Source organism: Haliotis cracherodii, unplaced genomic scaffold (genome assembly GCF_022045235.1).
Source record: "Haliotis cracherodii isolate W230 unplaced genomic scaffold, xgHalCrac1.p SCAF_12, whole genome shotgun sequence".
Lineage (NCBI taxonomy): Eukaryota > Metazoa > Mollusca > Gastropoda > Lepetellida > Haliotidae > Haliotis > Haliotis cracherodii.
Genome location: NW_027266267.1, coordinates 18,433,133 through 18,452,121, shown reverse-complemented (window position 1 = coordinate 18,452,121; position 18,989 = coordinate 18,433,133). Strand labels below are relative to the sequence as shown.

The 18,989-nt window shown below is 38.2% G+C and overlaps 1 pseudogene; it reads right to left on the bottom strand.

Moving 5' to 3' along the window:
- Positions 1–365: 365 nt before the first annotated feature.
- LOC139457955 (C-type Lectin CRL-like) lies at positions 366–2,556 on the bottom strand (annotated as a pseudogene).
- Positions 2,557–18,989: the final 16,433 nt, after the last annotated feature.

The following is an 18,989-nucleotide window of genomic DNA, read 5'->3' as shown; positions in this document are numbered from 1 at the left end:
ACAATCGGGTCTGGAACAGCAAATCCAGTTATTGATATCATGAGCATCGATCCACGTAATTGGGATACGATGACATGCATCACCCATGTCAGTGAACCTGACCACCCAATACCGTTAGTTGCCTCTTGTAATAATCATGGACCAAAAGTAACCCGGAACTTCACGGACGGCAAACATAATTTGACAAAGAGTTATTTTACAACGACTCGATAATTTACAGACCGCCGTCATACAGCTGGAATATTGGTGAGCGCGGCCTTAAACAACAAACCAACAAACCAACCCAGTTGTTGTGACATGGGTTATAACAACGTCTGTAGTGACACAGGACATGCGCGCCATAATGTGAAGACAAGTCCCTCTTGTCACTTCTGAGATCGTATTTGACAAATAAAAGATCCATTGTTCCAACAATATACGTCATTCCATTCCACTACTTCTCTTCGGTAGCCAGATTGTATGATAACACAATTTTCTTTTTGACCGTTATGTGAATGGGACGGATGCCTGCCCAGCCAATTCAGGTAAGTGGCTGGGGTACCATCTGTCCAGAAGAACGTGTCGTTGTCGTACAAATCGGTCAGTCCAATCCACGGCCTCACTGAAGAAAGGAAAACACGTTACAAATGTGGACAATTACACGAACCAATAACACTATGAGATAAAGGTGGATTGACTTTAATACAAAAAGACTTCCTAACGCAAGAGGTTGCGTATGCCAGATATCAAACAGTAAGGACATTACAATAAAACGTCAAAGCCAGAGAATAACAAGTCTCGATTATATGTCGATACAGGTTCCATTGCGCGTCAAAGGCAAAATAGTGGTGAACATTATTTGAATTGATCCCTGAAAATCAGTGATGACACCAGTCGTTCGTGAAGAGAGTAAGCATTTCCTGCCCTACCGGTATATCATTCAACGTGTTTTTCAACTGAATATGTAGATGTCGGTTGTTGATCGCGATCCCTGACCGCGTCATCCAAAAGGCGTAAAATATGGTTCTTGTTGTTACCCTGAGGTGCGTCCGGAATTTAAGGATTGAAACATTGTGTCTGAGTGTGGTATCCATGTTAAACTGATGCATGGTTTCTAAGTGGACTAGCATGTTTTGTTAGTTTTTGTTAATAATTTGGTTAACGAAGACAGGCGTGACCAAGCTGTCATTTGTCAGCTCGTGGAGAGTTGGGGTGAAATGGGAATTAACGTCACATTCAAAAGTAATGCACTGATATAGCGACGTGCATGCACGTGTGTGTGTGTGTGTGCGTGCGTGTGTGTGTGCGCGCGCGTGTGTATGTGTGTGTGCGTGCGTGCGTGTGTGTGCGTGTGTGGCTGCTTGTGACAGTCCGAACAAATGCCGATTTTATAGTGAATTTTTGCAACATCAATACCCCACTCAGACACAGTTTAGTCCGAGCCGACCAATCCTTGCTTTAGCCCCTTAATGCAGAGCGCGAGGTAGGGTAACAACAACTACCTTTTTTTAACGTCTTTTAGTATCGAACCGGACAGAAGCTCTACCACTAGACAACGGAGACAATTTGTCAGTTTGAGAGATATAACATATGCGTACGTGTCTTTACAGCAGAAAACCCCCAAAGAGACACAATTTTTCTCTCTATCTCCCGTGTGTCCAACTTCACAAGGCTTCCACCATCCTCCTGACATGAGGTCTGAGCGTCATCCCATGTCTTGTTTTCCATATACAGCTTCAAACGAATGAATTCAGCGCCCACCTTCAGTGCCATGTATCCCTTGGGATGCTCTGTTAAATATAATTTTGTCTTCCTTGGTAAAAAGAACGTACAATGTAGTAAATATTGCTTTCTTTTCAACTATAACAGTGCGTCGTATAACCTGTCGTGCCTTGGCCAGGCGAACCAAAGAATAACAGCATGCAAAACAATCAAACCATCTGGGTATGACACACAACTGTCAAGGTTACAATGTTACCGCTTCAGGCAGTCGGTTCAAGTCACAGAGGTGAGGTACTACCATGTGTGGATGGACAGGGAAATGTAATATAGAGCAAAGCAAAAACGAAGAATTAATTCTTCTTACTGCTAGACCACCATAGGCCTTTTGATTTTGGTTCGTAGTTAAATATAATAACAAGTCATGTTGATATTCTGTAAAACACTATGTACCTAATGTGTCTGGAGAAGACACTACAAATGTTTAGTTCCCTTCGCCGCTCAAAACAACCGGTCCTAAACACACCACTCTTTGACATATGCATAGATAATGTGGCCACCGTTATTGGATATCTAACGTGTGTGATGAGACATACTTGTCCTCGCAAGTTCCTTTGCCTGTTTAGATGTCCCCGTGATGATGTTGCAGGAACTATGAAGCTGGAGACGTTGAGCTTGGATAATCTTGGCTAGGCTCGCACTCTGTGTAAGTGATGAAATTGTGGTGACAACAACGATGTACGAAAAAAGCAAACACAGAAGACCTTGCAGATTGATGTTACAGGATCTGTTTCGTCGCCCCATGCTGATGATATGGAATCACTGTGAATCGGTTGATGTAAAATCACAGCTTTGCATCTGTTGAAGTAAAATCACAACTATGCATATGATGATGTAAAATCACAACAGTGCATCTGATGATATATAATCACAACAATGCACCTGATGATCTATATTGTACATATGGTAACAGACGAACACTTCGGGAGATCTGATGATGCATGATTTCTACTGTCATATGGTAATGGAAGATCTTTAAAGTATATGTGGTAATGGAAAATATGAACTGTGCATTTGGCAATGGGAGATCTCAACTGTCCATATGGTAAAGGAAGATCGCTACTGTAAGATAGTCATGGAAGTTTTCTACTGTACATAAGGCAGTGGAAGATCTCTACTGCACAGATGGTAATTGAAAATATCTACTGAGCATTTGGCAATGGGAGATCTCAACTGTCCATACGGTAAAGGAAGATCGCTACTGTAAGATAGTCATGAAAGTTTTCTACTGTATATAAGGCAGTGGAAGATCTCTACTGCACAGATGGTAATGGTAAACATCTACTGAGCATTTGGCAAAGGGAGATTTCAACTGTCCATATGGTAAAGGAAGATCGCTACTGTAAGATGATCATGGAACATTTCTACTGTACGTTAGGCAGTGGAAGATCGCTTATGTACAGATGGTAATGGAAGATGTTGTCTGCACGTAAGACAGTTGAAGATCTCTACTGTACAAATAGTAATTGAATATCTCTACTCTACAGATAGCAGTGGAAGATCTCTACTGTACAGATGGTCATGGGAGATTTCTACTTACGTAAGGCATCAGGAGATGTCTACTGTACGTTAGGCAGTGGAAGACATCTCCACTACATGTGGTGATGGAATATCTCCATTGTACATATGATAATGTATGTTATTACCCATATGGGCTCAAATATGCAGTGTAATAACGTTTTGATATTTGCACAGTGTGCGGTTAGTGATTCTCGAAGCTGATTGGTCAGTTGAACAAAGATGAATTTTCATTCGACATCGGAACTATTTTTTTTTTTCATTCCATTCATTCACAAATCCAAACCTTTCCCTTCAGATGTTTTACGTGCTACAATCTCACTGATTCGAGATTTTTAAGACAAGAAGCATTCTTTCATATCAACAACATGATTTCACATTATTATTTTTTCATTTATATCACATGATTTTCAATTTACAGTAAAAAACAAACCTACGTCCGCGTTTGTAAACAAACATGGGTGGCCATTTATTTGACACCTGACATTTGACCGGAGATCTGACTGACATGAAGGAGCTCTACTGTACATATTGTAATGGAGGACTCCTACTGTACATATTGTAATGGAGGACCCCTACTGTACGTATTGTAATGGAGGACCTCTACTGTACATATTGTAATGGAGGACCTCTACTGTACATATTGTAATAGAGGACCCCTACTGTAAACATTGTAATGTGTGACCTCAACTGTACATATTGTAATGGAGGACCCCTACTGTACATAATGTAATGGAGGACCTCTACTATACATATTGTAATGGAGGACCTCCTCTATACATATTGTAATGGAGGACCTCCTCTAAACATATTGTAATGGAGAACCTCTACTGTAAATATTGTCATGGAGGACCTCTACTGTACATATTGCAATGGAGAACCTCTACTATACATATTGTAATGGAGGACCTCTACTGCACATATTGTAATGGAGGACCTCCTCTATACATATTGTAATGGAGGACTTCCTCTATGCATATTGTAATGGAGGACCTCCTCTAAACATATTGTAATGGAGAACCTCTACTGTACATATTGTCATGGAGGACCTCTACTGTACATATTGCAATGGAGAACCTCTACTGTACATATTGTAATGGAGGACCTCTACTGCACATATTGCAATGGAGAACCTCTACTATACATTTTGTAATGGAGGACCCCTTCTGTACATATTGCAATGGAGGACCTCTACTATACATATTGTAATGAAGGACCTCTACTGTACATATTGCAATGGAGAACCTCTACTGTACATATTGTAATGGGGGACCTCTGCTGTACATATTGTAATGGAGGACTTACACTGTACCTATTGCAATGAAGAACCTCTACTATACATATTGTAATGGATGACCTCTACTGTACATATTGCAATGCAGAACCTCTACTATACATAATGATAATTGAAGGTCTCTATTGGTCGAATGATAATGGCAATGGAAAATCTCTTCTGTACATATGAAATTTGAAGAGTGATAAAGATGATCTCTACTGCACATATGGCAATGGAAGATCTCCACTGCATATGTTTTCAGAAAGGTCTCTCCCGCACACATGGCAATGGGCGATCGCTTCTGTACATGTACAAATGACTTTGGAAGATCTCTAGTGTACGTTAGGTAATGGGAGATATTTACTGCATATGGTAATAACATGCTGTACATATGCTAATCGAAGACATGCACTGTACATATGGTAACGGAATGTATCAACTGTTAGATGGTAAATGAAGAATTCTATTGTACATGCAGCAGAGGAAGGTCTCCACTGTACATGGGGGCACGGGTGGCCCAGTCGTCTAAGGCGCCGCGATTTGCTGTGCAGTGTTGCTTCCCTTGGGCACGCCAGAAACCTATGTTTGTGGGTTCGAATCCCGGGTCGCCCCGATTATGTTTCTAGGTTTGTCAGCACCATAACAGTGCTCGTGGGTTTCATCACTTCGGGATTTCCTTCCACATTAAGCTGACACGCCGTGATATAACGGTAATACTGTTAAAAGCGGCGTTAAAACCCAACTCACTCACTCACTCTACTGTACACAAGGTAATTCAAGATTTCTACTGTCCATATGACAATTGAAAATCTCTACTTTACATATGATACTGGAAGATCTCTACTTTAGATATGCTATTTGAAGATCTCTACTTTAGATATGGTAGTGAAAGATCTCTACTGTAGATATGCTATTTGAAGATCTCTACTGTAGATATGCTATTTAAAGATCTCTACTGTAGATATGCTATTTGAAGATCGCTAAGGTAGATATGCTATTTGAAGATATCTACTGTAGATATGGTAGTGAAAGATCTGTACAGGACATATGATGATGCCAAATCACACGTGCGCATCTGATGATGCAACATCATAACTGTTTATCTTGAGATGCGTATGATTATGCAAGAACACTAATTTCTTCTGATCATGCAAAGTCACTCCTGTACATTTGGTGAAGAAGGGTGTGTAGCTTATATCACTGATGTCTCCAAATGACATATATAGCGACACTCGGTGAAATGGAGGAACAATTTGTGAAAAGATCAAATGTACTGTGGTTGAAATGATGGCTGTTTTTGACTTCGCATCACATTTCTGATGTCAAATGTGTTACGATCACGATGAAGTGGTGGGGAACAGACAACTCGCCTTATAAACACATTACTAGAATGCTCGATTCAGGTGAACTAAAATGTCTTAGCGTGGTTACAAAGCCATCAAAGTAACACTGCTCAACGTCGTTCAAGGTGAGTATCCAAGTGCAGAATCTATCTCATGGTAATGTTATACTAATTTTGATCGAATATATAACTATTCAGCGAGGCCACAGAGGGGAAGAACCCGGTCTGTCGCATCTTTGGTCTTGTGTATTGAAGTAAAATGTTAACGGCCTTCGCTTTTAAGTGGATTTTGCGTTCCATATACGTTCCATTAATGAAACTGGGCAATTACGTGACTCCAGGTGTGCGATATACAGGTACACGTGCGCGTATGTTAATGAAAAAAACCCGATTCGTCCTTCATTGCATAACGTTTGGCTGAATATCTCACATTCTAACGAAAACATTATTTTATCACATGAGGCGTCGAACTGTCAAATGGGAATTATGTTTGAAGCCGATTGAGGAAGAATTTAATGAATATTGTGACACAAAAGCAGCTTTTAAATGCATTGCCACTTTTGGTATGAAAAAAATAGGAACAGTCCAGAAAAACAACAACATCATTCATATGATAATTCCCATATTCTCATTAGTACGTTGTATCTAATTACAGTGTCGCCCTTATTTACAGGTGCGTCTCCAATACCAGGGTCCACTTGCACAAAGCGATCTCAGGTCTACAATTACTTTAAATCCTGAAGATCGCGATCTTAGGCTTCGGCTACGATCGCCATCCACTTGCACAAAGCGATTGTAGGCTAAGATCATTGTAAGCAACAATCGAAACTTAGAATGGCTTGGCATGTACAAATCATTTGTTACGTCTAACCTTCATTGATGTATTTATTGTATCATGTCTTCTGTGTAATGGAGCGGTATTGACATAAGCGCTTCGCTCGTTTACCAATCCATTTTCACATTTTTGTGAAAATAAATATTTAAACGATATGATTTTCATTTATTTACAGCTTTGATTGACAGGGATTACGTACATGTAGTAGCTTTCTCTAATGCAATATTTTTTTATTTTTTTATTATTCCACTTTTTTTTGTCGTACAGCATTTCATACATATGTTCATTCAGCGAATCTTAAAACAACAACAAAATCATACATCATACATCATGGGGGCATATAAACTTAAAAAATTCAGTATTTGAGTTGATATGGTTACAAAAATAGTTTGTGGCAGCTGGACCAAAACTTCACAAACTTGTTGTAGTTACAGCTAAGAGTAAGCTATCGCTTTAGTTATAAAAGTAGTAATTTGCCAACTCTCTCTGGATCAACTCGAAAGACAATTTTTTTCTTTTTAAGATAAAATTTGAATATCCTTAAATGGAAAGCCCAGTAAAACGTTTTCTTTGGTGAAATTGATATGAATTTATTATTAATCCATCTTTCAAGTTCGGCCCAGAGAGAGCTAGCGTTTTCACAATTCCATAGTACATGAGAAATGTTAGCAGTAACTTTATCACAACTTGTACACACGGGAGAATCTTTATATCCCACTTTAAATAGGTATTTACCAACTGGAAGTATTTGATTAATGATTCTGTAGTGAAGCCAACGCAATTGCACACTATCAGTACATCGAAAGGGTATTTCATTTATATTTTTCCATTCATAATCTGTATAATATTTTATATCAATTTCCCATTGCTGATTGGCTGATGTCCTCTGAAATTTTGAACTCAATAGCACATCATAGTAGTATTTTGAACCCTTTGGACTCTTCATAAGTACATGAATGTTAAATGGTAAAATTGGGGCTACCAATGGTGTAACATCATAAGTTTCTAAAGATTTTAAATAAACATTTATAGCATTTCTTACCCCGTAAAAGGTTAAACGATTACAAGAAACATTGTATCTATTCTCAAATTCTAAGTATGAAAGAAGTCGGCAGTCATGACCTACCAAATCATTGATATATTTTACTCCCGCATCATCCCACTTGTTAATAAATATATGTTTCCCATCAATCTGCACATTGTCATTTTACCATATATACTGGGAATGAGCATCCTTTCGTGTTTTCTTATGATTTTCTATATATCGGCCCCAAGACGACACTACATCTCGCCAAAAAGGATTTCTGATAGTTTTGACGATGTGGTCTCTTATGTATTTTGCATCCATTTGAAAAATATCAGATGGGATAATATTAGCCTCAAATATAAACGATTTAAGGGTAGTATTTGATAGATGTATGTGACGAAGCCAAGAAATATTTTGAGATGCAATAATATCTTTTACTAAGGGTACTTTAAAACCACCGTTAGGAATATTGTTCATTACCCTTTCCCTTTTAATTTTATCCGGTTTTTCATTCAAAATAAATCTGAAGCAGTTTGCTTGAAATGTATTTATGATATCTTCGGATGGAACAGGAGCAGTAGAAAACAAATGATTAAGTTTTGGTAACAATAATGATTTCAATATTGTATTTCGTCGAAAGGGTGTAAGTATTCTACTTTTCCATAATTGCACTGAATTTTTCATTTCTTTCAATTTATCGTTATAATTAATGTCTACCATATGTTCAAGATCAGTTTCAAATGTAATGCCCAATAACTGAAAGTTAAGAATCCATTTTAATTTTGGGGAGTAATTTTATCCGACTACGTTTTTTTAAACCAATCAATATCAACTTTGTCTATATATCAAGTTTTGTCTATATTTACCCGTAAGCCCGAAAAACGTTAAAAAAGAGTCAGTGTATTAAAAACAGGATGTAAACATCGTTCTGTACCATCTAATATTTAAGTTGTATCGTCTGCAAACTGAGCTAATAAATGATCAATAGAACCTTTCTTAATCAATCTGGTTAATATCTCAGTACAAATGATAAAAATATACGGGGAAATTGGGTCGCCTTGGCTACAGCCTCGACTGAACTTGAAGAATGAACTTGCGAAACCATTAACCAACATACATGACTCTGAGTTTTCATACAATAATCTTATCCATTTACGTATCGAAGGACCAAACTTGATAAATGCTAACACGTTTTGAATAAATCCCCAATCCAAAGAATCAAAAGCTCTTTCGAAGTTGATAATCATTAACATACCAGGAATTTGCTAAATATCGACATATTCCATAACGTCATACACCTGCCTTTTAATCTCTCCCATATATCTACCTTTAATAAAGCCTTTCTGCTCACTGATAAAAGTAGATAAAATTTGTTTGATCCGATCTGCTATAGCTGAGGAAGCAAGTTTGTATGTAGTGTTAAGTAACGAGATGGGTCTCCAGTTTTTCAAAAGCGTTTTCGACTTACCTTATTTTGGAATACACGTAATAATGCCCTGAACTTGCGTGACTGATATCGCTTAATTTCTATAAGCATAAATAAGAGAGTTTAAAAGATATCTATTTAAATCACGCCAAAAGAACTTCTGCAGAAAAATTCTGCAGTGAAACCATCAGGTCCCGGGCTTTTATCGGTTTTCATACGCTTTAAGGCACTAAGTGCTTCATCATAAGTTAATTCACCTTCCATTGCTTCCGCTTATCTTTCATTAACTTTATCATGATCATTTGGAAATAACACTTCTAATTCTATCTGAGATGTATCTTTTTTTGAATATAGGGTTTTATAAAATGATTTCGTGTCATTTAAAATATCTGAAGCGTTTGTGATAATTTCTCCAGATGTTCTTTCAAGTTTAGTGATCGATTTTTTCAGAAAATTTCAGATTTAATTTAGAAGTTGAGAAAGAATTTGGTTGGTTTTTCTCCCTTTTCTATCCATTTGGCTTTAGCTCTTACAAAACAACCCCTCGCTTTAATTTCACTAATTTCCTCTAATTCAGAATTTATTTCATTTATTTCTTTGAATATTTCTTCTTTACCATCAACATTTTCTAATATATCTAGTTCAGTTATCTTACAGGAGAGCTTTTCATTTAATTGTTTCTCTTTTTTTTTCTCTATTTCTTTTTGCACTACTAGAATATAACATGGTTAAGCCCCTTACCAAACATAAAACTGTTTCCCATAAAAGCTGATCCGAGATATTGTAACCTTCATCTTTTTTGTATTCCGCGCAAGTTTCATTTATAGTGTCCTTAACTAGCTTCACATATTCTGGATTATTTAGTAAAGAATTGTTAAATTCCCAGAAGCCTTTACGGCGTTTGATTTCGTTATAACATAGACTTATCTCTATAGCCGAGTGATTTGTTTTAAAACCCGGATCAATGCTGGTATGTTGCACTTAGGAAAGAAGATTGTGTGAAATAAGAAAATAATCAAGCCGTGATTGTTTCAGGGGAGTAGGCTGACTCCCAGTATATCGTCTTTCATTTAGGTTATTTAATCTCCATGGATCTTTCAGATCATACAGCTCTATAAGATTTTGGATCTAGCTTTTGGGTTATTTACATTATTGTAATTAAATTGATAAATCAGAGGATCTAGAGTACATTTCCAATCTCCACAAATGATTGAAAAATCCAGCCTCAGATTCGTTGGAAATCTGCAATCTGTTCATAAAATTCGGGGTAATCTTCATTTGGGACATATAGATGTATGAGTAGGTATGTCTTATTTTCAATTTCAATATCTAGGGCCTTATAATTACCTTAGTTCTCATCTGAATATTCTTTACAAACTTTAAATTCAAAGTTATTATTAAAAATAATTGCAGTTCCACGAGCGTTTGATTTATATGAGCTAAAAAACATTCTGAATAGCCCCATTGTTGTTTGATTAATTGTTCTTGTTGTTTCGTAAAATGCACATCTTGTAAACAATAAATGGATACTTTTTTCTTTTTAAGAAAGGAAAATACTTGTTTTCATCCTGGGTTGTCGCCAATACCCTTACAGTTCATAGAAATAATTCTTACTCTTTCAGACCCCATTACGATGACAAATGGGATAGATATACATAATCAATTTTGAAATGCTGACTTTTGTATGCCTTCCAGAATTTGTTGTTTTCATAGCTCATATTGTACATATTACGACAGTGGAATTTTATAACAACTGAAGAAACAAAGAAAAAACAAGAATAAGATGGACTCATAAGAAGCCTTAATTTCAAATACTAGTACACCAACTCATACCCGCAAAGTATACAAGAGTGAATTTCTCTTTGTATAAATACATAATTTAAATCAGACATCTTTAACATGCCTTTATGAAATCCCTTGTAACCGCATTTAGAAAATATATGTCTATATATAGAGTTTCGTCCAACTGCAAGGATTATTTTTTCTGTCCATGCATAATTTATGGAACGTTATACACTAAACTGAGGTAACTGTAGTGATAAAGAGAACCAAAACATATCTTTCTTAAGGGGAAAGGGAAAAGGAAGCAATCAATGTTCCATTGTCATTGAACAACAATAATGACAGCCGGGGATACCAGTATACAAATATAACGAGGGCTATTGTTTGTTTACCTTGTACAGGTCTTATCACTCCTACATAACTTAAAGTGTTGAAGTGTGTTACACCAAATTGAGATAAAACATATACACTTAAAGGTTTCTTGATATGGTATAATTAAACTCCATGTGAAACAAAAGAAATATAATAAGTGAACAGAAGCAAAAAGAAGTAGTTTGGCAGTTCTGTAATAAAATTAAGAATAGAAAATATGGCAACGATTAACACGTGCACGCATGCACAAACGTAATAAGAGTCTGTTTTTTTTCGCCCTGCACGGATTTTACAAGCTCTTACGTAATGTAATCAATGGAACGTAATGTTCATATGCACGGGACAAATAGAACGATAATGGATTTTGTTTCAGATAACATCAAGAATCCCTGGTGACAAAATCACATCAACCCACCTATAGAAAGTCTAACATCAACAATCCAGTATTCACAAACATATGCGAAATTGCAGCAAAGATCCGATGTGTGCCACGCAATTAATCAGTTGTTCCCAGTCTCAATGTCATTCAATGGCCACTCACATACCGACAGCCAAGGATCAGATATTTCAGTAGTGCTAGTATGTGTTTATATAACGTCTAAGGAATCAGAATTAAAATTATATTCTTAATGAACACAAAATAACTTGTTCAGTGTAAACTAGAGTTCTAGGCTGTAGACAGTGCAGTGACATACTGACGAACTTACAATGTATCTGCAATGTTTACTTTTACTATATTTACAGTTCAAGAAAAAACACAAATTACCTGTTTGGGACGGTATCAACATACTGTTGAGTCACAAGAAAAATTGTTCCAATCCGTATTTATCTGGCATACTTTAAAAGTTATTACTATTAATATTGTTGATCATAAATTTAGGCTACTATACACAGAAAGGTGAAATCAGTTTCTCGATGACCTGCATTTTCACTTATTCTTGTGCTGTTGGTGGTGTCTTGTTACTGTCTTGACTTTCTATGTGTAGGTGACCCAGGGTGAGCGTGGCTGACACCAGTCTGACACGGGTGTAACAGCTGTGTCAGTTGTACAGTTCACGGGATTTTCTGTACAGGATTGCGCGTTGTTTCTTTAGACGAGGGGGTAGATCTGTGCGGACAGAGACTCCTTTACCTTTCAGAGTTTTTTCCCGCGTCGAGGACTGCATCTCTATCCGGGATGTACAAAAATGTAGCAATTATGGGTGGGTGTGCGTCTGGGGTTGGATCATTTTCAAACGACTTGCGAGGAAGGCGATGAACCGTCTTAAAGAAAATACTTTCCACCCGTTGCACAGAAAAGTTCAACATATTTATCAAGAATTTTCTAAGTACCCTCTCTGAATTTTCCTGTGGTTCTGTCTTCAGGCCGTAGATCAAGAGATTCGGCTTTCTGTCATGAATTTCTTTAAGTGTGAGTTTAGTCTCAAACCTTTCAGCTTGCTCTGACAGTTTAATCTTCAACAGTGCGACTTCCTGACCTAAATCATTCACCTCGTCCTGTTGGCTAGATACCGTGTTTTCGATACCGTCCAAACGTGAGGACATTTTCTGGATTTCACTTTTAATATAAGTTTTCATATTTTCGAGGGCATTACGAAGGACTACAATTAACTGAGACAGTCTTTTTCGCATTTGACTACAATGTCTTCACAATTTTCTTCGGAACGCGTTTTCGGAGGCATGGCGTTATTTTTAAAGCTGTACTCACTGTTTAAGATGTAATGTGGCGTTATTCTCATTAATCCTTTCCCTGCGTCTTTAGATTAGTGTTGTTGATTCCACTGGTGACATTTAATGCCTTTCAAATTCAAGCTCTTCAAGGATTCATGTGGATAAAATCTCGTGACAGCGGGATGGGCCGGAGCGCTCTACGAGCACGTCTTGTCACTATGCGTGCGCATCCGGAATGCAATAATAATTAGATATTTCAAATGTCATGTGATAGCACTGCTCATAAAATATAGCAGTTTCTTTTATCAGGTATAAAGAGTTGATTCGTCTATTCACGCAGTCATTTTTACTTGATCAAATGATTTGCACGAAACATTCCGGCAGAGTGTTTTTTTTGTATTTTATCATATACATGTATTGTTAATTGTAGAAGAACCGAAATCATTCACACATGTCATTAGCAAACAGTGAATTTACTGCATATTCCTTTTTGAACAAAAAGCCTACATGTATACTGTAATCGGTGTCCACTGTTAAAAGGGTAAAAGTGCAGTCAGTCATGGTAAATGGACAATGAGAGACAATGAGGTTATTAATTATAGTCTGTTGCAGGATATGCAGTATAAGTGTAGTCATTATACATCTACACATTACACATATACTGATGAAATAAACGATAAGATACAGTGGAAGAACACATGAAGATACAGTTTCTATTAAAAACAATTATATGAATATGATCATGGATTTGTTTAACAATTTTTAATTATTGCGGTCTACATACATCTTCAAACGCGTTTACAGGCCAACACGGTTGAGATACAGCATCGGCATACTGAACTGGAGTTTTTTCTGCCGGTCTTCATTGTTTAACTGTGCATACTTGTGTCGGGGTTGCGATATTTTCTTCTCTTTGTTGGCAGCCTGCTATCAGTCTGAATTTGGAAAAAGGTCTCAGCATGGCACTATTAATTTCTTCTTAACGATGTCTACAATGTCTGATGTTGCTTTCATGTCACAATATTCATTTAATCTTTCCTCAATCGGCTTGAAACATAATTCCCATTTGTCAGTTCGACACCGCATATAATAAAATAATTATTTCGAGATTTCGTTAGAATGTGAGATATTCAGCCAGAAATTATGCAATGAAAGACGAATCAGGTTTTTTTCATAAAATGTGTACCTGTATATCGCACACTTAGTGTCACTTAATTGCCCAGTGTGATTGTTAGAACGGACATGGAACGCAAAATCCACTTAAAAGCGTAGGCCGTTCACATTTTACTACAACGCACAAGGCCAAAGATGCGGCAGTCATAGGCCTGCACATGGGCCAAACCTTTTCGAAGTATGTGCGAAACATTTTAATAACGCCACAAATTAGTTGAATTAAGTTAAAATAAGTTGAATCATGTGTCATGATACTTGTAGACAAACCTTAATGTATTTGAAAAAGAAAAACAAGAGTTTTGAGCAAAGGAACATATTCTCGCCCATGGGGGACACAGTATAAATTTTGAGTTTTCGAATGATTTTTTTAAAAACATTTTTTCTTCCTATTTATGTACACATGAGAACAGCATGTTCAATTTTGTAAATACCTTTGACATAGACTGGCCATAGCATGGATAGTTTCTGGACAAATGGGTTTCCCGAATTAAAATGGGACGTGTTTAATGTAATTACTTAGCCCCACGATGAAAAAGATGAATACGCACAGAGGACAACCAAATACAGACACACACCTACCTGCCTCAGACAGCCCTGCTCGCTCACTGGAGCCAGTTCTCATATTATCTCTCCAAACACCTCCTGTGTAATTATTAATGTGCAGGTGACATTAAAACAACTGCATCGGAATCGCATGTCCTGAAAATTACGGAGCACGGTATAAAATATTTATACTTATTCACTTAGAGTTACTCATTATCAGCGATATTGCTGAGTGAACGAGTTTTTGAGTGGGTGGATGGATGGCTGTGCGGCAGTCGATTTCAATATGATCTCGGTTATACCAAGGGGTGTCAGTCTGACGTGGATGGAAGCTCGAGACATTGAGGAAAGAACTTGCAGATCTACCATCTCTTCATTTTATACTGATAATCATACGGTCGATATATGGGAAGATAAGTCATCTTCTGGGGCTGCCTCGGCGTCTTGTCTTTCTCATGGAACCTTTATTTCTATTAGATATTTATATAATCTCCTGACAAATGACTATAGAATGAATCCCAATACATAGTACAAGCGAATCCAAAAAAGAAAACCACATACATGATACATATGATACATGAAGCAATGAAATACAGGAGGAGCTGAAGGGTTGCTCGAGAGTAGCAACACGGTTGAGTAGCTTGTAACAATGGAGAAAGTAACCTGGTGCGGGGCTGATTGGTTAATAAAGATAAACACCGTGACGTCATGTCCGGCTTACTGGGCATACATGCGCAGACTGTTTGGAAGTGTCTTGAGGGAAGTAATGAGTGTAACATGATCCAGACGGAATGAAACAAACAAGATGACAGAGTTTTTTTAGAAATCGCGTTGAATATAAAAGAAATGTGGTGACTGACCTGTAATTGGTAGATTAAATATGAACGAGTATGTACTGTTGTTGTTGAACAAACTAAAATGTTAAATTACCATTTTGTGCCACAAACAACGTCAAAATGTACTACAGGAAAGGAAGTCTTATTACATACATATATTTACATACAAACAATTTGCATAATGTGGAGGCTGCCTCGGTTGCCTATGTGAGACCCTGGTGTCGAGGTGACCCGGGTTGACACCCTGGGGTCGTGGTGACCCGGGTAAGATGACTGAATGTCCTGGGATCTTAGGGACCCGGACCGTGTAGCTGTGGGAGGGATATGCCAGTCCTGGGGTCCGATGACCCGGATGATCCCTACAGATAAGCTGGTCCTGGTCGTGCTGACCGGACGGTACCGAAATAGCGTAATGTTCTTTGGGGGCCACAAGTCTTCAATGCTCTGTGTATGGAGTGGCTTATGACGCCCAAACGAGGTTTGACCCTTACTTTGCCTAGATGAGTGGTAGAATGGGCCCGATTCTATCAATCGGCTGGTCATGCCAAGCCCTGAGCACTCTACTTTTCTTGCTCTTTTCATGTTTTTGGCTTGGAAGTATGTGTATGACAGAAATGATCGAATGTACATATAAATTGATTTTTTCCACTATTTGATGAATACAAAATTTGCCTAGATGCCAATGCCAGAAGGCGGTGGCTCATGGGCCAATCCGGTGAATTTTTTTTATCTTTGATTAGTATTTCTGCTTGAGTATACCCTCCTGGTATCATTGGTGCCGTCTGTTGGAGATCCACAGACTTGTGGCATCGTCAAGTAGACACTCCATGGTGGGTGAGGAGGTAGGAGGGTGAACCACATTTACTACTACCATGGCACCCCCACACACGAAAACCCCCCAAAACGTTCACACGAATCTGATGATTCGTTTTCTACTGAGAGTAAGATTCTACTAAACCTTTCATCAGTCCTGATTACTGGTCACGATTTCTCGTTCTGTCTGCTCCAGATGGTGGTCCTATCAAACTTAATCCGTTTGCGATAGCAAAGGGAATTGAAGGTTTGGCTGGCAACGTGAAGGAAGTTAAAAAACTAAAATCTGGTTCTCTATTAATTGAATGTAGAAAACCAACACAATCTCAAATTTTGTTATCAATCAAATCACTGTCAAATGTTCCTGTTGAGGTTTCTCCTCACAGTAAAGCAGTAAAGGCATTGTCCCTGACATTGGACGTTGCCTTTCAGATATGACTGAGACTGACATTGGGGCAGAGCTGTACCCACAAGGAGTTACTGCTGTTAAACGCTTCACAGCTAAAAAGATCAACGAAGTCAATAAAACAAATACTTATCTCTTCACATTTTGTCTTCCTGTGCACCTAGAATCACTTAAAGCTGGTTACTGCAGCTTAAGGGTGGATACATTTATATCAAATCCCTTAAGGTGTTATACTTGCCAACATTATGGCCACGGATCAAAGTCATGCCATGTACCAGCTGCATGCCAACGGTGTGCTGGAACATGTGAGGACAGTAACCTCTGTGATAAACCTAATCTCTGTGTCAACTGTTCTGGCAACATGGGAACTGCAATCCGAAATTTCGAGAGTTAAGCATGAACATAACATCTCCTTTTTCGATGCAATGAAGATTGTTCTTGCTTAGGAACAACCAGGACCATCTTTTGCTTCTGCTGTTTCTGCTTCTCTGCCGTCATCAAAGACCAAACATGTTTCATGTCATTCTTTTGGTAGCCAGACCGACTACACGTGGGATACAACATCTGCCCCTGCCTTGCTGTCTGCCGCAGTCCAGATGAGGCCCCCACAAGAGACCTCTAGCTCACAAACAGCCTCCACGTCTCAAAAACTCACTCAATCACAGACATCTGGTGATAGGGATTCATCTCTATCTCAGAAACAATCTCCTTAATTAGCTCGAGCACCCAAATCAGAAACTAATGTGAAACAAACTGCAAAAAGCAAAAGCAAACCTAGACCAGAACCATCACAAAAATATCAAAGCGGCAGATCCTCAAAAGGTTGGTTGGTTGGTTGGTTTGTTGTTTAACGCCGCACTCAGCAATATTCCAGCTATATGACGGCGGTCTGTAAATAATCGAGTCTGGCCCAGACAATCCAGTGATTGACATCATGAGCATTGATCCACGCAATTTGGATCGATGACATGCATCAACCAAGTCAGCGAGTCTGACCACCCGATCCCGTTAGTCGCCTTTTACGACAAGCATAGTCACCTTTTACAGCAAGCATGGGTTGCTGGAGACCTATTCTACCCCGGAATCTTCACGGGTCTCCTCAAAAGGGGACTACCAGATCCAACTGTTCAATAAGTTTGGATCCTTAGAAGACATGAATGCGTCCGATAACAGCCATTATCAGACACATAGCTTGTCACCCTCAAGGAAGGTGCGGGGTAGATCCCCAGTTTATTCTCCAAAAAGATAGTTTCTTCACCTACTATGGTAAAGTGAAATTGTAGACGCATAATGAACTACATATATTAGTCCAGGATCTTAATCCATCAGCATTCTGCTTACAAGAAACATATTTAAAGCAGACAGACAATTTTAATTTACGTCAGTTCAGTGCGCATCATTCGTTTTCTCCTCCAGGGGATAGGGCCACTGGAGGATCTTCAATCAATTGTGCAACAGAATATAATACACAGTCCTCTTCTACTTAACACTAATCTGCAAGCTGTTGCAGCGCGACTTACTTTGCGCGTCGCGTTTTTACATTGTCTGTATATTCCGACGTCATCAGCTCTCCAGCAGTCTGATCTTCAAACTCTCCATGATCAACTCCCTAAGCCTTGTATAATCTTTGGAGTGGTACAAGCACAAATACTAAAGGTAAAGTACTTGAAGATTTTATATCCAAAAATGATCTATGTATCTTTAATGATGACACCCATACGTATCTGCATCCAGCAACCTGGACTTACTTTGGCTTTGGCTTTGTCCATTACTGATTCTAATCTACTCAACGATTTCGAGTGGTCAGTCCACAATGATCTTTGTGGAAGTGTCCACTTCCCAACTTTTCTATCAACTGTTCATGAAGATGGATTTTTACAAAGGCAAACTGGTCTTTATTCAAACAAAGTGCTCAAATCAAATAAAACCCGAATGTTTCGCAGCTGTTACTGATCCTATTGAGGATTTTTCTAACGTTTTAAATGGAATTGTTGACGAATGTATATCTAAATCCTCTACAATTCCACATATACGTAAACCATGGTTTAACACCGAATGTAAACAATCTGGAAAAGCAAGGAAAAAGGCAGTGAAATATTTTCGACGCCACCTTACTGTCCACAATTTAGATAAATTCAAAATGTTAAATGCAAAGCTCGGCATGCTTTTAAACAAAATTAACGCCAATCACGGCAAAGCTATGTCTCTAAA